Source organism: Myotis daubentonii, chromosome X (genome assembly GCF_963259705.1).
Source record: "Myotis daubentonii chromosome X, mMyoDau2.1, whole genome shotgun sequence".
Taxonomy (NCBI): domain Eukaryota; kingdom Metazoa; phylum Chordata; class Mammalia; order Chiroptera; family Vespertilionidae; genus Myotis; species Myotis daubentonii.
In genome coordinates this window covers 48,860,163-48,882,388 of record NC_081861.1, presented here as the reverse complement: position 1 = coordinate 48,882,388, position 22,226 = coordinate 48,860,163, and positions in this window count along the sequence as shown.

Sequence of the window (22,226 nt, the reverse complement as noted above, 5' to 3'; positions counted from 1 at the left end):
GGTGGGTCTGGGGTCCCACAGCTCTAGCAGGGCAGGTCTGGGGTTCCGCCAGTGCAGTGGGTCTGGGTCTCGCGCGATTTTGCATGCTGGGCCTCTAATATATATATTAGCCATTTTGAGTTTCTCTTTTAGAAATTGTATTTTTTGCCCATTTAATCATTAGGTCCTACTATTTTTCTTAGCAAATGTGTAAACTCTTTATATATGAAGCTATCAACACTCTGTCATATTTGTGGTGATTGCTTTTTTTAAGCTTTCTGATTCTCTGCAAGTGTTTTAAAATTGAGAGCAAGTCCACTAGGGTTTTGCATTGGTGTAAATGCCTTTTTAAATCTTATCACATCTCTTGTTTGTTCAAAAACTAGTCTTTCTTTCCTTTGTATTTTGTTTTTTACCTCTCAAGGAAAAGCAAGTATTTCAGTTATGGGCAGAAATAGAGTGAATATTGTTTTTCGCTTAATAATAGAGACTCAGCATAACTCTGGCAAGAAACAAATTGAGCCCATCAAGTAGCAGACAGCACAGGTATACTGTATTCTTAGTACAGTGTGTGGTGCATAGTAAGTGCTAAGAAAAACTGTTGTAAAATTAAAGCAGGCATGAATCTTCCCCACGAATCATGTATCATCAGCTATAGTCACATGTCTTATCACCTGAATTATGAGGCAAACTACCTTTTTTCTCTCAAATTATTTTTCCCAAAATTTGAAAAAAATCATCTGATTACATCAGGAACATGATATCTGTAGGTATTCATAAGTCTTTAACACTAATAATCTCCCTTTCAACAATGGGTTCCCAAGGTGACTCTGGTTTCTTATGAATACTATGAAGAGGCCTGCAACATAGTTATTAAAATCTCAGATTTTAGCCCTGGCCTAGGTGGCTCAGTTGATTGCACCAAAAGGCCACCAGTTCAATTCCTGGTCAGGACACATGCCCAGGTTGTGGGCTTGATCCCCAGTAAGGGGCATGCAAGAGGGAACCAACTGATGTTTCTCTCTCACTTCAATGTTTCTTTCTTTCAAGTCAATAAAAGCATATTTTTTAAAAACATCTGAATTCAAATTCAACTTCTGCAACTTAACTAGCTATTTAGCTATTGGCAAATTATTTGACCTCTCTATGCCTGCACGTCCATCTCTGTAAAATAAATATGATAGTAGTTCCTCTCTCACAGAATAGAAGTGGTGCTGAGGATTAAGTGAGATAATGTATGCAGAGTATCAGAGATAGAATAGGTAAGCATTCATTGAATAGTAGCTACAATTACATCAATAATAATAATGTATATGCTGGGGGCAGGAAGCAAGGATGGAGATATTGTCAGAGACTGTATCATAAAAGACATAGATAGTGATTTCAAATACATCTATTCAAGTTCAAACTCTATCATCAACTCAGCCTTTGACATTGGAGGAGTTCCTTTTCTTCTGTGGGTCTGGTACTTTGACAGTAAAGTGCCCTGTTATTCTCTGTCCTAGGTTGGGATACAGCAATGATACCAGCATCATAATGTGCCTTGTGCTTAGGAAAAGGCCTTTCTGAGGTTAAATATAATGTGGCCTATGGGAATCCAGGAAGAATAAGTATTAGGACCAATAGTGCACAAATTACAAAGAGTTTTTCATAGTTCAGTGATTCAGCACATGTAGTCAAAAGCCATATTGCCTGGGTCAGAATCCTGACTCTGACACTTACTAGATGTCTGACTTTGAGTATTTTAGCCTTCCTGATACTCAGCTTCTTTACCCGTAACATAAGGATAATAGCAGTACCTACATAATAGAGTTGTTATAAAAATTAAATAGTTCAATATTTGTAATTTGCTTACAGCAGTATCTGACATATATGAAGTACAATGTAAGTGCTTGTCAATAAAAAAAAAATAGATAAAATTGAGCACCAAGAGAGGATTGGACAAGATGGAATTTTTACCATTCCTTCCTGATCAGAAATTCTATGATTTGCCTCCCTAGGTAACCCACCTAGTCAGTAGTAAGGAAGACCCATGATAAATCCAGGTTAAGCCAGAACTTAGAGTTTACTTTCCTCTATGCCACTTTCATTTAAGCTTACGTTTCCTCAAATGGCAATTTTTAATTGAATTTTTTGGTGACATCCTATATAATAAAGAGGTAATATGCAAATTAACCCTCACACTCTTACAAGATGGCTGCCTATGACCAGGACAGCATGGGGGTTAGTGAGGGATGACCAAATGACTGAACAGCAGGCTGTGTGGGGCAACCAGGCTGGCGGGGGAGCCATGAAGGGTGACCAGGCTGGTGAGGGGGGGGCAGTTGGGGGCAACCAGGCCACCAGGGGGGGCACTTGGATGCAACCAGGCTGGCAGGGGGGCAGTTGGGGGTGACAGTAAGAGGCAACCAGGCTCAGGGGGTGGGGCAGTGAGGGGCAACTAGGCTGGCAGGGGGGACAATTGGGGGTGACCAGGCTGGCAGGGGGGCACTTAGGGGTGACCAGGCTGGCAGAGGGGGGCAGTTGGGGGTGACCAGGCCAGCTGGGGGGACAGTAAGAGGTGGCCAGTCCAGCAGGGGGGGCAATTAGGAGCAACCAGGCCAGCAGGGAGGGGACAGTTGGGGGCGACCTGGCCAGCAGGCAGTTGCAGTTAGGGGCAGCCAGGCAGGCAGGCAGGTGAGCAATTAGGAGCCAGCAGTCCAGGATTGTGAGAGGGATGTCCTACTGCCAGGATAGGGCCTAAACCGGCAGTCGGACATCCACCACGGGGTCCTGGATTAGAGAGGGTGCAGGCTGTGCTAGGGAAACTCCCCCCCCCCCCCCGCATGAATTTCATGCACTGGGCCTCTAGTTGGTTAATAAAATTATATAGGTTTCAGGTATACAGTTCTACAATGCATCATCTATATATTGTATAGTGTGTTCGCTACTCTAAGTTAAGTCTTCTTCCATCACCATTTATCACCCCTTTACTTTTTTCTACCTCCCCTCAGGCCCTCCTTCTCTCTGGCAATCCACATACTGAGATCCGTGAAATTCAGTGGTATGAAGAGCAGGCTCAACTAGCCACCCTTCCGTGTTCACAAAACAGCTATTGCTCTGAAAGCCAGTTTTATTTTTTGTCCCCTTGTCAAATCCTGGACAACTTTGATTGACAAAAAGGCTTTTGGTGAAATTGTTTCATTAATGTTCTGGCTGTTGCTTGCTGATTTACAGTTTTCCCATTTGTAAGGTTCCTGTTGCCATAAATGAGAGGAAGTAGCATCTTATAAAACTGATGCCATCAACTTGTCTGTTTTATATCTGACCTAGCTGTACCTGCATCTGCTGTTTGACTTTAGCCTCTTATTTGGGCAGGAAATAATATCCATTCATTCACACTCCACTACCCACCACTCACTAAAGAGCAGAAGAATATGCCTCTAGTTGAGGTTGCTCAGTGATGAACTGAGACAGAGAGACAGTGCTGTTACTGTGAGCTCAGTAGGGTAGGCTGATGCTTTAATAGACCCTGCAGACAAAGGGACAGTAGGAGAACTGGGGCAGAGATGATGTACCTGAAGAATCAGACTAGACTGCAGGCCACAGAGATGTGGCTTCTTGAATGATTGTAGATGGAGTCTTAGTGTACCCAGCCTTCAACTGGGCTGAAATCCAAACCAGGAAGGCAAGGCAAGGTGTGAGCACATAGGTGAATGAATTTCCCTAAACTAGCCAGGCCCATGGGGTATTCTGTAGCTAAGAAGAGGTCCTGTGAGGCACATAATTCCTAAGGTCTTTGCTGAGGCACACCTGCTGACCCTGAGACTCCAATGCAACATCGTTCACATTAGAGAAGGGCTGGGCCCTTGGAACTTCTTAACTGCCGGGAGCCGGTCCATCCTTGCTGTTTCAAGGGACCTGGCATATATAGCATACGGTTCTTAATATATTTGCTCACCTTCTTGGCGCTGTGTTTTAACCAAGGTCACCTCTCCGAGAAAGGTTGAATCCCCAGGTAGGGATTTTCCCCTGAAGTTAGGGAGGGGATGAAACTCCTTAACTAAGTGCCAGGCGGGTAGTTAATCAATTTAACTACAAACAATCATGCTTAAGCTACATAATCTTTACTCCCTGGAATGGAGATAAGAAACGCCCTAACCTTTGTAATAGAAATTGACAGGATTAGAATCAACTGGTATAAATACAGATGCAACAAGACAACAACAGACAGAACTCAGAACACAGAACTTAGAACACAGGGCTTGGAAGACAGGACCAAGAGAGACAGAGCCTAGGCACAGAACCTACACAGAACGTTCTCTAGAGACAGAAGAACTTCGCTGGAGAGAGCATGCCGGAGGATCCTGGACAGGGACTGGCCTCAGAGCCTGGAGGCAGAGCCTGGCGAGAGAGCATGGCAGGGGATCCTGGACTGAACCTGACTGCGGAGATTGGCAGGAGAGCCTGACTAGAACCTGGTGACTGAACCTGACTGGAGTACCTGGCCACAGAACCTGGCTGGAGATCCAAAGCAGAACCTCTCTGGAGATCCAGACCAGAACTTGGCTGGAGATCCTGGCTAGGCTGCTGATCAACTGAACGCTGTCTCCGTGTCCTTCCTTCTTCACCGACTCCGTCCACACCTTTGGGGACCCCTGGACCCGCTGGGGTTGGACCCCAGCACTTAACCACTCCAGAAAAAGTGGGTATAGCAAAAAATGTCTGCAAGATGCTGTTAGAGTAGTAGAGGTTGGAGGTTTACATGCCCTAGAGACCCAACCTAGGTCCAGAGAGAATGCCTCTTGACAGCATGGCCTTGGAATCAGAGAGACTTGGGTTTGTGTCTCTGCTTTGCCAAATTCCATTAGAGGAGTTACTTAACCTCTCCAAGACTCAATTTCCTCTTCTCCAAAATAGAGATGATAATAAAAGTCCTTGATTTATTGGGCTGTTGTAGGAATTACAGAAGCTAGAATGTAGGTAAAGCACTTAGCACTCTTCTTGGCAAAAACTAAATGCCTAGAATCATCATGGATCAATTACTGGAAGCAGATAATATAACTATTTAAGAAAATACATATACATTTTCAAACACTTTTTAATACATACTATATTTCACAATAAAGGCATCATAAAAAAAGAAAAAGAAAAGTGGTGTGACAGAGTAGTTAAGAATGTACTACAAATCATGGTTCACATCCCCAGATTTATGATCTATTCCTTGTGAGTGTCAGGAAAATCATTTAGCCACTTGAGGCTCATAGGACCAACCTCAAAGGATATTGTGAGAATTAAATGAAGAAACCCCCATAAAGTTCTTAGTACAGTGCCCTGTGTAGAATAAACTAATATTTATTTCTGTTTATTATCATTATGGATGTTTTCCCCTCTGCAACTCTCAGCTCTGTTGTGTTCCATGTGATTGTATCAGCCTTCACTCCATTATTCTAAATTATACCATAGGGAAATTCAGAGTGTCACTGATGGTCTCCTGAGGGGGTGAATGGTGGGCTTGACACTGCCAGGCCCTAGGGAATAATCTAGTGTTAGTAAAAAATAAAAGAAGAAGAAGAAGGTAAAGCATTGTTAGGAGCTCAGTGTATTAACTAAAGGCACTGTGGCTTTAAAAATTGTTTTCCAGCCCTAACCAGTTTGGCTCAGCAGATAGAGCATTGGCCTGAGGACTCAAGGGTCCCAGGTTTGATTCTGATTCCAGTCAAGGGCATGTACCTTGGTTGCAGGCACATACCCAGTAGGGAGTGTGCAGGAGGCAGCTGATCCATGGTTCTCTCTCATCGATGTTTCTAACTCTCTATCCCTCTCCCTTCCTCTCTGTAAAAAATCAATAAAATATATTAAAAAATAATAGAAAATAAAAATTGTTTTCCATTGGCCCCATAATTGAGTGGGTTCCCCAGTGGACCCTGTACCATGATATAGTTCCTTCCTTTCAGCCTCCCACCCCACTAGGCCGAGCTATATGTACTGCTCACTGATGCATTTGCCACTTTCTTCAAATATTTGCAAAAAGCTTCCCAGAGCAGGAAGCCTTGCAGCTGCAGAACACTCCATGAGAAAGATGAAGCAGTGGTTTCTATGGCAACGCTTTAGGACTTCTTAGTGTTTGCATAGGCACTAAAGCAAGATCTGGGGTAGAGACAGACACATGCTGGAAAAGGATGAGAAGAATTTCTCTCACTTTTCCCTCTTGGGTGGTAGCCTTTATGGACAGTCCTGGGGGAATATTTGGGGCACAATTTTGCCAGATGGCCTTATAGAGTTTGAACTCTTCTCTGAAAGCTCCAGAACCACTTATCTCACCCAATACTACTGTCTTTGCAACTAGGTTCAGCTTCCCCCAACGCGCATTTATCCTGCCACTCCTCTGCTGCCCAAAACCTTTGCTGCTTTTCCCTACTATCTATAGGTCAAGTCTAAATTATGGCATATGAAGCCTTCCACACCTTCTTCTGTCCAGAAGCTTGGCTGTTTCCCTCACCCTACCCTATGCACCTTCTGTTTCAAAAAGATTTTTCAACCTTATCCTACCTCTGTTCTAGTCACACTGAGGGGGTTTCTACTTCCCCTCTTTCTCCCATAGCAGTCTCCTTGTTTGGAGTTCCTGAAACCCTCACTCTTGTATCCAGGACTTACCTTTATCTCAAGACCCATTGTAAGCCTTAGTTTCATCAAGAAACTTTCTCTAATCACCCCAACTCAATGGACTTTCCTTCTCTGAACTCTGATTATATTACTGCTCTGACTCATCATACATTTGGTACTTAAACACATGCTGCCTGTTCCGTTCTCTTACTATTGCTTATATGTCTCTATCTGACTAGACAGTAAGCTCCTCCCTGAAAGGGGATTTCCAAAAGAATTTCTGGCTTTCCCATAGCACCTGGTAGAATACCCTGCTCAAAATTAGGAATTAATGTGACAATATGTGCAAAGGGCTCACCCAATGCCTGATATATAGTGAGTGCTAAATAAATGTGTGCTGTTATTAAAATAGCCCACAAATAGTTCCTGATGGAGGCCCTGGTACCTCAGTCAGAACTGCCACTCAACACATCTCAAGATGCATGTGGCACTCCTGTTGAATTCATTTAGCTTTTGGCTGGGAGCATTCATGAGCCATTATGTTGGCAAAGCTTAGTGAGTGGCCACTGGCCTTATCCTCACCTTCGGCTGTTGCCCACTTACCACTCTAGCTCTTAGGACCAGCTATATGATTTGTAGGAGGCAGTAAAAATTAGAGATGTGAGGTATCTGGTTTAAAAATTAAGAATTTCAAGACAGTGAGAGCAGAGCCTTAAACTACTTGTTATATAGTTTTAAATAAAACTTTTTTAAAAATTGAATTTTATTTTTATTTTTTTGGGGGGTGGTCTCTATGCCTCCGGCGGCCCCGTTGGGCACTGGCACTAAGTCCCTGCTCCAGGCGGCAAGTCCCGAGCTTGGGGGCGCCTCGGGGTTCCCTGGCTCCCGGGAAACCGAACCTGGATCGTTGCCCTCTCCTCCTTTTTTCTAAAAATTGAATTTTAGAGAGAGAGAGGAAGGGAGGAGAGAGAGAAACATCAATGTGAGAGTAGAACATTCATTGGCTGCCTCCTGCATGCCCCTTAATAGGTTTTGAGCCTGAAACTCGGCCATATGCCCTGATGGGGAATTGACATGGGATGACACCTAATCAACTGAGCCATACTGGCCAGGACCAATCATACTTTTACTGTGCTCATAGATAATATCAGGACCTTAGAACAGTTTAACTCCATTTCTTTAATCATATTATCATTTTATAGTCTATCTCCGATATGTCCAATTTCTGAAGTTTTTGGGGTCTGTTTCTATTGTTGGCTTTTTCTTCACATGGCACCTTAATTGTGTGTGTGTCTGGTTATCTTTGGATGTTAGTCTTTGTATTTGAAAAATTATTTGTAAGAATAATTTGAAACCCATGATAGTTATCTTTCTTTTTTTAAGATTTACAAATTTTAATACATTTATGTTATGCTCCATTACTTGACCTTGTATTTCCTGATTATGAAATTAGGAATAAAGCATCTGTCCTTAAAACAGATGTCTTGGATGTTTATAAAGAAATTAATTTGCATTCTTCATTTTCTTAAATAAAAGCAAGTTTAAACATTGTAGACATTTCTGTGCAATCTTTCTTCAGAGAGAGAATTAGTATTTGCTTTGGCTAAGATCCTGTGGCACTAATAGTCTGGGACCATTTTATTTTAAGACTTGAGTTTTCCTGGACAAAATAAACTGCAGGTCTACAAGGTTCATGTGTAATTTACCCTTATCCTATAAGTATAGTCACTTGGAGTCCTAGATTTCTTTGGAGAGAATTTCCTAACAGATTTCTCACCTTCTAGGTTTTTGCTTTCTGTTCCCTTTGACTCACAAAGCTTTCAACAGGAAAGTTGCAGTTTGCTAGCATTGGAAAATGTCCATAGGGCAAAAGAAGCTATGTTCATTCTCAACTTAATATCTAGGTTCTGATTATCATTTCAGTTTTGGCCTGTAATACCCGCTACCTTGTTAATTCTTAATTGATTTCAAAAAGATTAAAAAAACATATTTGTCCAGAGATTTGTGTTGGCTTTAACAATTATAAGAAACCAAAGTATATTGCATGTGATTTTGTCATCATGCTTAGCAATGGACAGGTGGAGTGAGAAACTAAAACTATATATATTTTATAGATGAGGAAACTTTCTTTTTTAAATTTTTTATTAATTATTGCCTGAGGATATTATTTCCATTGATTTTTAAAGCGAGTAGAAAGGAGGGGAAAAGAGAGAGAGATGTGAGAGACAAACATTGACTGTTGCCTCCTGCACCTGTCCCAAAGGGGGCCGCAGATTGAATCTGCAACCCAGGTATCTGCCCTTGATCGGGAATCAAACCTGTGACCCTCTGGTTCATGGGCTGATGCTCTAACCACTGAGATACACTTTTCAGGGCATAGATGAGGAAACTTCTTGAACTTATTTGCCCAGAGCCGCACAGTGAATTAGTGATAGGGCTTGAAGGAGAACCTAGGCATCCTCCATGTATCCCTTGCACTATACTATGCCACCATCACATTACCAGATGATGGAGTGTTATTCCCTAAAGTGCTAGTCCTTTTCTTGCCAAATGCTGTCTGGATTGCCCTTGGTTGTAGTTGCTATCCTATCTACTTTCCCTTGATTACTACTAATAGCAACAATCCCAAGAGTAAGATGTGCTTTCTTCATTTGGTTTTTGACCACCCTGCTTTATGTAGGAACCCCAAGAAAAAGGGTTCCAAACTTTTCCAAAGCAGTGGTGTCAACGTTTCTGGCCCTTTTCTTTCTTTTCTATTCAAGTACCCTGGTCACACCATGGATGTTGCCTTAGAAATGTGGAGATAAGTGTGGAAGTGGGGTCTGATATCACTGACAAATATGTGGGTACCTCTTGGCTACTGTGGTGTCCTGACCACTGCTATTAACAAACAAGGCCTCTTCTCCCCGCATCTACCATTACCATACCCTGAACTAGCAGACCCTTACATACAACTTTGGAAAACATACATACCAGAGTTCTGTAGTACTTTTACAGACATGTGTTAATTTCTCCATCTGTGCTATAATCTATGACTAAGAGAAGTTGATCTTGGAATGTGTTTAAGCAAGTTAGTGGGTGTGGGGGGGTAATCTCCAAGAAAATCTGCCATTTTAGCATTTTTCACCTAAGCTAGATCATTGAGATTTTGCCTCTTTTTTTTGATGGTGGGGGTGCTGGAATAGGAGACAGAAATGTCTGGGAGATGGAGGATTCAGGTTATGACATATGACATGAAAACTTACAGTGGTCTACACAGCCTTTGCTAGGGAAGGCCAGTGGACAGATGCTCCAGCTATAGACTTCCCAGGCCTGTCCCCTCCTCAATGAAATTTACTTCTATCCTAGAGTTTAGGTACTGTTAGTTATTCTTCACAAGGATCCTCAGCAAATGCTATAGGTAAAATTAAGCACTGATGTCTGGAAAGAGGCCAACAAGTGGAAGCATGGGAAAAAAAGTGTCCAAAATGTATATAAAATTACCTTGAATGTCAATTTGAAAGTGTTAAGGTGGTTTGACATTAGAGAAAAGCAGAACCACACTAGTAACACCTTCAATATGTTATGGGCAGATTGTGCCAGGTTGCAAAGACTTTGTTATATCTTCATTTTCACCAGTTATATTTTCTGACATTTTGAGCATAGTATTTCTGTTTATATTTGAGAAGAATTGTGGATAATTGAGCATACTGATAATTTTTTTTAAATTTAAATAAGAGACTTCACTAATCTTGCTATTCCCCTAAGTGTGATGTGATTGCATTCAATGTCTGATGTTTTCTCAGAATAATGACAAGGAACATAATTGGAAAATCAGATTCACTAAAGAGAAGTTGGATCCATTCTGTTAAGTAAGGGCCACATGTCTGGCTAGCTGTCATGCCTACTCACACATGTCCAGCTATAGAGGCTCCATTGTAATGAGCAACATTTATTTTTCTCTAATATGCTATCGTCTCAAGATTCTAGGCAATTGCTTCTATGGCTAATTTCATTCCAATGAACCTGCTGTTTTTATGGGCCAGAGATGGGCTAGGCCAGGGGTGGGCAAACTTTTTGACTTGAGGGCCACAATGGGTTCTTAAACTGGACTGGAGGGCTGGAACAAAAGCATGGATGGAGTGTTTGTGTGAACTAATATAAATTCAAAGTAAACATCATTACATAAAAGGGTATGGTCTTTTTTTTTTTAGTTTTATTCATTTCAAACAGACCGGATCCAGCCCACGGGCCGTAGTTTGCCCACGGCTGGGCTAGGCTGTGGGGAGAGTGGATGACTCTCAGGTACATTGGTAACACTGGCCTGAGGCTCCAGTGGACAAAAACTTTTCAACACTAGTCACCTCTATTTGACTCTGCTTCTGAGCTTTTATTTCTGCCATTGCCATGCCACTAAGCTAAGATAACCTAGCCTTCTCATTTATCAATCTAAGTTTCATGCTGTAACCTCATATCTTATTGTTAATAAGGGTCACCCTGGCGGATCTGCTCAACTGGGTGCCAAAAAAGAGCCTTGACTGATGGTGGGCAGAGAGAGATGTATGGGAGTTGAGACAAAGAAAGACAAGAAGGGAACTATCATTTACTGAGTGCTTACTATTTGCTAGGTACCATTCTGGGTGCTTTACATGCATTAACTGTATTCATTCATTGTCGACAAAAGGAAGATTCAAAATGGCTCTACCCTAAAGAGTGGGAGGCTGACTTGTTTTTCCTGCAATAGATGAAGTAGTACAGTACAAGGGAGGGATTAGTCTGGGAAGAGTAAGGAACTTATAGCCAAACAAGCACATGACTTAAAATCAGCCACTTCACCTCACCAGGTTTTAGTTTATCCCTCTCTAAAATATAGTCTTTGCCAAGCTTATCATACCTCTTCGTAGTGAGGACACAGTGATATAGATTTGGGAGCTTAGAAAGGCATAAAATCCTATATAATAAAGAGGTAATATGCAAATTGACCATCACACCCTCACACAAGATGGCCACCCCCATATGGTCACAAGATGGCTGCCCCCATGTCATCACAAGATGGCTGCCACAAGATGGCTGGCAGGGGAGGGCAGTTGTGGGCAATCAGGCCAGCAGGGGAGGTCAGTTGGGGGCAATTGGGCCAGCAGGGGAGGGCAGTTAGGGGCGATTGGGCCGGCAGGGAAGGGCAGTTGTGGGGGACCAGGCTGGCAGGGGAGGACAGTTGGGGGCAATCGGGCCAGCAGGGGAGCAGTTAGGCATCAATCACACTGGCAGGGAAGTGGTAAGGAGGCGAGCAGGCCGGCAGGCAGAATGGTTGGGGTGATCAGGCAGGCAGGCAGGCAGGTGAGTGGTTGGGAGCCAGCGGTCCTGGATTGTGAGAAGGATCAGGCCTAAACCGGCAGTCGGACATCCCCCAAGGGGTCCCAGATTGTAAAGGGTGCAGGCTAGGCTGAGGGACACCCCCTCCCCAGTGCAGAATTTCATGCACTGGGCCTCTAGCATTCTATAATAGTATGAGGCATTATAGAGTCAGAGTACAGATGGGGTAGGGGATTCCAAATCTCAGCCCAGTGCTTGCTACCTGTGTGGACAAGCCACTTATCCTCTGTGTGCCTTACTTTCCATATCTATAACTGAATATATGGATAGTAATTGTTCATAGGGGTTCTGTAAGAGAAAATTAGATAATATATGGAAAACAATCAGAATAGTACTGGCACATAATAAGTGCTATGTAAGTAGTATTTATTATTAGAAATACTAGAGGCCCAATGCATGAAAATTCATGCAAGAGTAGGCCTTCCTTCCCCCGGCTGCTGGCACCAGCTTCCCTCTGGCACCTGGGACCCAGGCTTCCCTCCTCCGGCTGCTAGCAGGCATTTGGGACCTGGACTGCTTCCCTTGGGCTGCCCACAGGCACCTGAGATCCGGGCTGGCTTCCCTCTGGTTCTGGCTTCATCAGAAAGGATGTCTGGAATGACGTCCGGAAGCCATCCAGTCTAATTAACATATTACCCTTTTATTATTATAGATTAGATACCATGAATATTCTATTTCCCTGTATTTCCCATTGTACTTTCCCAGTGCTAATAACCCTTAATATAGCAGAACTTGGGTAATGCTGCAATTCCATATACTTTGGATGTATCTGTTGGCATGCTAAGGCATAACACTGCCCTAGAATACACATATGCCATGTCACCTATCCATATAAGGCCTGGAAGCTCAATACTCCCCTCCTTAAAATGGACAGCCTCTGAGATGAATGCTGTAGAGGATTTATTTATATAAATCAGGATTCTTTTTAACTTTCAGAAACATGTTTACTGCATTATGTGATATATACCTGTGTATAGAGGAATATCCAGCATAATTTCATTACTCTACAATATTTACTGAACACCTACTTTGTGTCACTTGTGAGATACGCATAGGACTAAGATCTAGTCCCTGATGTCAGAGAGTTGATCATTTAGTAGAAAAGGCATGACAGATGCTCAAACTCAACATGTAAGACAGGATAGTGTTAATTATGAAACTAAATGAGAACATACACATATCCTTTATAAGGAAACTAAAATGTGCTCTCTCCTGGTTTTCTCAGGATATATATATATATATATATATATATATATATACAGTGGGGCCTTGACTTACGAGTTTAATTCATTCCGTGACGGAGCTCGTAACTCAAATTAGTCGTATGTCAAATCTTAAAGTGAACGAGTGAGACACGTGATGCTGGGCTGATGTTGTGGCGTTCACTAGTGGTGGGGTATCTGAAGCTGGCTCATAACCCGAATTTTAGCTTGCAACTCAAAGCAAAAAATCAGCTGAGAGACAGCTCGTATCTCAAAAAACTCGTTAGTCAGGACAATCATAAGTCAAGGCCCCACTGTATATATATACTAATGGTTATTTTTCTTTGGGCCTTAAAATTTGTAAATTTTTGAAGGTGCTAGAAAGAGAAGTATCATATATTGCTGGAGCATCAGGAAAGGCACAGAAGCCTGAGGCAGAACTTGAGACAAAAGGCATCAGGAAAGACCTGGAGGTAAGAACATGCAGCATATGAAGGTACCAGTGAGTAGCTTGTGTTGGTTTTCACATAGGATACACAGGGATATTGCTGAGGGATAATAGGATGTAAAATATGATTGGATATGGGCTTAAATGCCAGTCTAGAAAGTGGGGTTTATGTAGTAGGCAGTGGAGAGCCATGGAGAATTTTGGAGTAGAGGAATTGCATCAGCAAAAATACCATTTTTGGAAGGTGCCCTGACCGTAGGGTACAGTAAATGCCATCACCTCTGGTCCCCTCAAGGACTTATGTCTTGCAATGCTATTGTTCTTTTCTGCATCATCAATATTACTCTTTCCACAGATATGCAATGGTAGCCTGCTGCTTAAAAAAATGAAAACACCCTTTGACTCCACACTCTCTTCCAGATTCTTTCATATTTCTCTACTGCCTTAATAGTGAAACTCTTGGGGTGGGAGGAGGTGTCTATACTATTGTTTCTACTTCACTTATCATTCTCTTCTCAACTTCTAAACTTGCTCTAGACAGGTATTTATGGCCAATACTCATGGTACGGTCACTAATGATCTCCATGGAGTTATATTCAATGGTTATTTCTCCATTTTCTTTGCATAGCACTCTCTTTTCATGATTTTCACAACTTCGTAGTCTTGGTTTTCCTCATATCCCTCTAACCATTCCATCTCACTATCTCTTGCTATGTCTTCTCTACCTCATCTCTAACTGTTGGGACACACTAAAGATCAGCCGTGGGGCTTTTCTTTCAATATTTTCTCTTTAAAATAATTTTATTCAGTTTTGTAGTTTTAAAATTTTTCTACATGCTGATGGTTCTCACATTTATATCTTCAGCTCTTGCCTCTCCATTGAGTTTTAATTCATATACTAGTATCTTACTATAAAATTAAATGTCTACTTAGAGGTTTACTAACATCTCAAACTCTTTTCATAGTCCTCAAAACCTACTTGATCTATGCACCTCTCACCTCCACCACCAAATTGTCCCTATCTCTGGTTTCCCAGTCTAAGTAAATAGTACAATTTGTCCAAGGCTAAAACCTCAGCTTCATTCTTGATCTTACTTTCTCTCACCCAACATGTCCTATTCATCTATTTATCAATAAATCCTATTGGCTCCATCTCAAAAAAAATCTATCCATTCTATTGTTACTGCTCTCATCTTGGTCCAGGCAACCATTATCTCTTGCTTAAACTACTATAATAGTCTCCTAACTGGTCCTCCCATTCTACTTTTGAACAAATCCTATATAATAAAAGCCTAATAGGCAAATTGTCCCCTCAGGCGGTCGTTGGACCGGGAGTTCGACTGGGAGACCGGGAGTTCGACTGCTCTCTATGACATGCACTGACCAGCAGGGGGTGACGTGGAAAATGGCAGGCATCAGTAATGTGGTGCTGGCAGTGGGCAGCAGTGAAGGCACTGCTGGCCCCGATGGGCCCCAACAAGAGTGGGACTGGAGCAGGGTGGTGGACCAGATGAGCGGGTGGTGCCAGGTCAAGGTGGGGTGCCAGGTAGGGTTGCAGGGCTGCGAGGATGGGGGTGAAAGCTGGGGCCTGATCTCCACAGGCCATTCCGAGGGAACCCACCTGTTCACAAATTCGTGCACCAGGCCTCTAGTCTATATATATAAAAGGCTAATATGCAAAGTGTCCCCGTGGGCGTTCGATCACTCGCTATGACGTGTGCTGACCACCAGGGGGTGGCACGTAACATGGCGGGCAACCAGCGGCAGTGGCAGGGCGCTGAGGGAATGAGGGAAGGAGGAGGTGGGGGAGCCACACAGTAGCAGCGCAGGGTGGGAGGGAAGGAGGAGGCGGGGAGGCTGGGAACCTGACTGGCCTTGATCACCAGCCAGGCCTAGGGACCCTACCTGTGCTCAAATTTCATGCACCTTGCCTCTGGTATATATATAATTATTAATTATAGGGTCTCTAATTCTCCACAAAGCCCCCAGGGTGAACTTTTAAGATTGTAATTTAGATCATGTCATTCATCTGCTTGAAACCATTCAGTAGCTTCCCATTGCACTTAACAAAAAATTCAAACCCTTTCCTATGCCTTACAAGGATTTTACAGGATCTGGCCCCTGTGTGTTTTTTCATCCTCATCTTGTGCCACACTCCCTCTTGCTCACTATATTTCAGTCTCACTGTCTTTGCTGTTCTGTAAACAATCTAATTAGTTCTCTGCATCAACTCTTTTCTCTTCTTGGAATGTTGTTCCCCTAATTCTTTACCTGTGACAGGTTTCTTCTTGTCATTCAGATCTCAATTTAAGTGTAGCTTCCTCAGAAAGGCCTATATTGACATTGACCACCTTAAGCAGCCACCCTTCTTTGCCATTACTTTCTAATACATCAGCATGTTTTATTTTCTTCATAGTATTTATCTCTATCAAATTATCTTATTATGTAAGTAAGTGACACCCCCCCCCCCCAACTGGAATATAAGCACCATAAGAACAGCAACCTTTTCTGTCTCATTTGCCATTGTATCCTTTGTGCCTGGAACAGCATCTGAATGTAGTAGACACAATAAATATGCATTGAGTGAATGTTGAATAAATTAATTGGAAGCAGAGTGGTGAATGCAGTAGCACAGGTAACAGGTAATGAGCCTTTAATTAAATTGGTGGCAGTGAGAAGCAAAATTGAGGTACAAAACATTATACCTTGTATGCATGCTTATAAGCATAACCAGTGGACACAGACACCAAGGGGGTGAGGGTATGAGAGGGGAGGGGTGGGCAATTGGGGGATAAGAACACATATGTAATACCTTAATCAATAAAGAAAAAAATGGAGAAAATTATAAAAAAACATTATAGCAAACCCACCTAGATTTCATCTAAGGTTATTTAATACTGGAAACACTGAAAACTCTTCCTAGGTCATTATTTCTGTTACAGAGTATTAAAACTGGGATCACAAATCAATTAAACATTAACTAATTATCCACCCATTAATCATAAAAGAAGAAATGAAGGACATATTGGTAGAACTTGCTATCTGGAAGTTACAGGAGTGGAAGGAAGAGAGAAATGGTGACTCCATAAGTTGTTATCATTAAAGCAGGAAGTTTGGGAGAATTGCTGGTGGGTGGGAGGGAGGATGACAGGTTTGGTTTGGAACATACTGATTTTTACTCATCCCCTGAGGTTTCATGCAGGTACTTTCAATGTGGGTCTAGTATTTGGCAGAAATAATAGAGGGGATAGAGACTGAGGATATTATCAACATAAAGATGAGAGTTTTAAGTAATTGGATCCTTGAGGAGTACAAAACAAGGAAGGATAGAGTAAATCCTTACTTCAAGGGATTTGTTTATCATATCTCATAGCTCCTAGGAAGTACAAATAGAAAGTGTGAATTATAATAATCTCCTATTTCCCCACTCTTCCCCACAGTTCACCCCCTCTTTTGAACAATCCTGTATATTATTTCCTAGGAAGGGGGTCCCAAACATGAGCTGATAGGAGATATTGTTATTCTCCCTGACATCAGTTTCATCACATATGTCCCTCACTACTCATAGGGACTCAAAATAAAAAGTGGGGAATGCCTTGTAATGACTGAGATCTGTTGGGAAAAAGCCTGGTTGTAAATTCACTACCACTATTTTGCCTTCCCAATAGAAATTCACATTTTGATTCTTTAAACCCCAGAAACAATTCACTCAGCAGCAACAATTTCACCCAGGCACTTAAGGCATTTTATCAATCTGGCTAGTTATTGTCAGTTGAAGCACTGTTATAATTTTATTCACTGCGAATGTGTGTCTGAGCAAAATGAAAAAGCTCATCTGAGTTAGGATAAGGTCCTTAGACCTCTAGGCCCAGCTCCTCAGCTCAGAAGGAGCTGTTAGCAACAATCTCAGACTATTATTCTACCCTCTCCCTTTGCCAGTAAGCAAGGTCTCATCCTCCATGCTGGGCTTCATCCTGAACCTCTGATGGCAGCCAAGTGTCTATCAGACACTGGTTGTTCTGCATCCCTTGGCAGATTAGCACCAGCCAGTGTCAGAGTTTGTGCAGAGAGTATATAATAGGGTCCATAATGAGGACATGACAATGAGGGTTTTGTTTCAATTGAAGAGCTTATTTGTACTATCTCTGTGTCTAGACCCCACAAGGCAAGCCTGGTGTGGTGGGGTAGGGGAGAGAGAAGGCTATACAATTGAGACTCAGAGGACAAGGTTCTCAGCTTCTGCAAAAACCAGCTGGACCTTGGGCTTTAGACTTGAGCATAAACAGAGGGGTGAGTTTAGGAGGTCAGAATGGGCTATTGTCTTCTGAATGATACAAGACAGTCTAAATTTAGATTATAGAAAAGGATTCTCTTCTATTGGATAAAAAGAAGTAAGCTTTATTGAAGCAGTAACTTTCTGTGCTGTTCACTTTTGTATCCTAATGGTCTAGAAGAGTATTTGGCACATAGTAGATGCACAATAAATATTTACTGAATACATAAGAGAATAAAAAAATATTTTAATATGAACCCCAAATTTTAGAAATTTATTAATAAAATCACAGTCCAGTGGAAACTTTCCCCTAGCTTTCACTGGAAGAATTAAATTTCTTATTAGCAAACCAAATCCAGCAATACATTAAAAAGATCATACACCATGAATAAGTGAGATTAGTCCTGGGATGTCAGGTTGGTACAAAAATCTACAAATCAGTTAACATGATACACCAAATAAACAAAATGAAAGAAAAAATATGCATGATCATGTCCATATATGCAGAAAAAGCATTTAATAAATCCAGTACCCATTTATGATAAAAAAAACCTCACACACTCAGCAAAGTGGGAATAGGTAGAACATACTTAAATATAATAAAGGCCATATATGACATACCCACAGCCAACATCATACTCAATGGGGAAAAACTATAAATGTTTCCTTTAAGATCAGGAACAAGACAGGGATACCCAATTTCACCATTCTTATTCAACATAATACCAGAAGTACTAGCCATGGTAATCAGATGACAACAACACACACAAAATAATAAAAGGTTGCCGAACCGGTTTGGCTCAGTGGATAGAGCATCAGCCTGGGGACTCAAGGGTCCCAGGTTCGATTCCGGTCAAGGGCATGTACCTTGGTTGCGGGCACATCCCCAGTAGGGGGTGCGCAGGAGGCAGCTGATCAATGTTTCTCTCTCATTGATGTTTCTAACTCTCTGTCCCTCTCCCTTCTTCTCTGTAAAAAATCAATAAAATATATTTAAAAAAAAATAATAATAAAAGGTGTCCAAATTGTAAAAGAAGAAGTAAAACTGTCATTATTTGCAAGTGACATGGTACTACATAGGGAGAACCGCAAAGATTCCACAAAAAAAAAAACAACAAAAAAAAAAACTATTAGAACTGATAAATGGATTCTGTAAAGTAGCAGGATAAAAAAGAAATATCCAGAAATCAATTGCATTTTTATACACCAATAATGAATGATCAGAAAGGGAACCTAAGAAATCAATCCCATTTACATTTGCCTGAGAAGATATATTAGAAAAAATATATATCAAAAGAATAACATACCTTGGAATAAATTTAACCAAGAATATAAAAGACCTGTACTTGGAAAATTGTAAGACGCTGAAGACAGAAACTGAAGAAGATACAAATCAGTGGAAACATATACCAAGTTCATGATTAGGAAGAATGAACATTATTGACATGTCCATATTACCCAAAGCAATCTATAGATTCAATGCAATTCCTATTAAAATTCAATGGTGTGTATTTCACGGAACTAGAATAATCCAAAAATTTATATGGAACCACAAAAGACCCCAAATAGCCACAGCAATCTTAAGAAAGAAGAACAAAGTTGGAGGTATAATACAATCTGATATCAACTATACTACAAGGCTATAGTAATCAAAACAGCATGGTACTGGCATAAAAAATACACAAAGATCAATGTAAAGCACAGAGAACCCAGCAATAGACCCAGGCATATATGGTCAATTAATAGGAAGAAAAAATATACAATACAGTAAAGATGGTCTAATCAATAAATGTTATTGGGAAAATTGGACAGATACATCAAAAACAAACAAACCACAAACAGACATGAGAGAGAACCAAGATGGCGGCATAGGTTAACACCGGAGTTTGCTGCTTTGAACAACTACTTCAAAAGTGAAACCAAAAAACGGAAGGGACATCACCCAGAACCACAGGAACGCTGGCTGAGTGGAAGTCCTACAACTAGGAGGAAAGAGAAACGCACACGGACACTCAGAGGAGGCGCAGTGCTGAAGTCAAATTCTGAGGTGCGGAGTGCGCAGAGCGGGCTGGCGGCTGAGGGCGCCGTTGTTGTTTTCAATCGGGAGGGAGTTGCAGACTCTGAGCTCCAGATCCGGGCGAGTCTTTAGGGACCCAGACTCAAATGGGAGAAGCGGGACTGTCTGGCTTCGGTCAGAGCGAGTGCAGCTTTCTCTCCGAGCTTTGCAGCGGGTGCTGGAACTCAGAGAGGCAGAGCCCCTGGGGACAGGACTGAGAGCCACCATAACTGCTCTCTCCGGCCCACCCTGTTGATCCTGTGCGACCCGCCCCGCCCAAGCCCTGCACAGAGGTATTTGCCGGATAGCCTCAGGCAAAGGCTAGATTAGCACCTCCCTGGAGGACAGAAGTTCTCTCACTGCTGACACAGCTGATTCTCATAGCCACTTGGCCTGGAGGTCAAACCCTCCCTGGAATTAGCTACAACAATCAAGATTTAACTATAAGACTGCGAACAAAGACCACTAGGGGGTGCACCAAGGAAGCATAACAAAATGCGGAGACAAAGAAACAGGACAAAATTGTCAATGGAAGATATAGAGTTCAGAACCACACTTTTAAGGTCTCTCAAGAACTGTTTAGAAGCTGCCGATAAACTTAATGAGATCTACACGAAAACTAATAAGACCCTCGATCTTATATTGGGGAACCAACTAGAAATTAAGCATACACAGACTGAAACAACGAATATTATACAGACGCCCGACAGCAGACCAGAGGAGCGCAAGAATCAAGTCAATGATTTGAAATGCGAGGAAGCAAAAAACATCCAACCGGAAAAGCAAAATGAAAAAAGAATCCAAAAATGCGAGGATAGTGTAAGGAGCCTCTGGGACAGCTTCAAGCGTACCAACATCAGAATTATAGGGGTGCCAGAAGATGAGAGAGAGCAAAATATTGAAAACCTATTTGAAGAAATAATGACAGAAAACTTCCCCCACCTGGTGAAAGAAATGGACTTACAGGTCCAAGAAGCGCGGAGAACCCCAAACAAAAGGAATCCAAAGAGGACCACACCAAGACACATCATAATTAAAATGCCAAGAGCAAAAGATAAAGAGGGAATCTTAAAAACAGCAAGAGAAAGAAACTCAGTTACCTACAAGGGAATACCCATACGACTGTCAGCTGATTTCTCAACAGAAACTTTGCAGGCCAGAAGGGAGTGGCAAGAAATATTCAAAGTGATGAATACCAAGAACCTACAACCAAGATTACTTTATCCAGCAAAGCTATCATTCAGAATTGAAGGTCAGATAAAGAGCTTCACAGATAAGGAAAAGCTAAAGGAGTTCATCACCACCAAACCAGGATTATATGAAATGCTGAAAGGTATCCTTTAAGAAGAGGAAGAGGAAGAAAAAGGTAAAGATACAAATTATGAACAACAAATATGCATCTATCAACAAGTGAATATAAGAATCAAGTGAATAAATAATCTGATGAACAGAATGAACTGTTGATTATAATAGAATCAGGGACATAGAAAGGGAATGGACTGACTATTCTTGGGGGGGAAAGGGGTATGGGAGATGTGGGAAGAGACTGGACAAAAATCGTGCACCTATGGATGAGGACAGTGGGTGGGGAGTGAGGGCGGAGGGTGGGGTGGGAACTGGGAGGAGGGGAGTTATGGGGGGGAAAAAAAAGAGGAACAAATGTAATAATCTGAACAATAAAGATTTAATTAAAAACAAACAAACAAACAAACAAACCACAAACAAATGAAACTAGGCCAACTTCTTACACCATATACAAGAATAAAGTAAAAAGATTGAAGATTTAAATGGAAGACTCAAAGCCGTAAAACTCTTAGAAGAAAACATAAGCAATAAAATGTCTGACATCTCTGTTAGCAATTTTTTTTCCTAATATATCTTCTCAGGCAAGAGAAACAAACAAAAAAATAAACAAATATACAATATATAAAACTAAAATGTGCTTGCACAGCAAAGGAAAACATCAACAAAATGAAAGGTCAACCCACAGAAAAGGAGAAGCTATTCGTCAATGATACATCTCATAAGGGCTTAATATTCAAAATTTAAAAAGAGCTCATACTATGCAACAAAAAAACAAACAATCAAATTTAAAAATGGGCAAAGCCCTGTCCTGCTGCAGTCTTTTTGCAACTAGGATTCAGGAATCTGGAGAAGGGCTACACATAAATGAATAGAGACTAGACAAGAAATATATACTTAGAAGACATTTTGGGGGAGCCAGACGAAGGCTCCACTCTCTAGTGAAGTGGGCTCTCCGAATCTTCGGACCCATGGCTTTTTATTTGCGGAAAAAAACTTTGGCCCTTTAGGAAAGCAGATATACATATC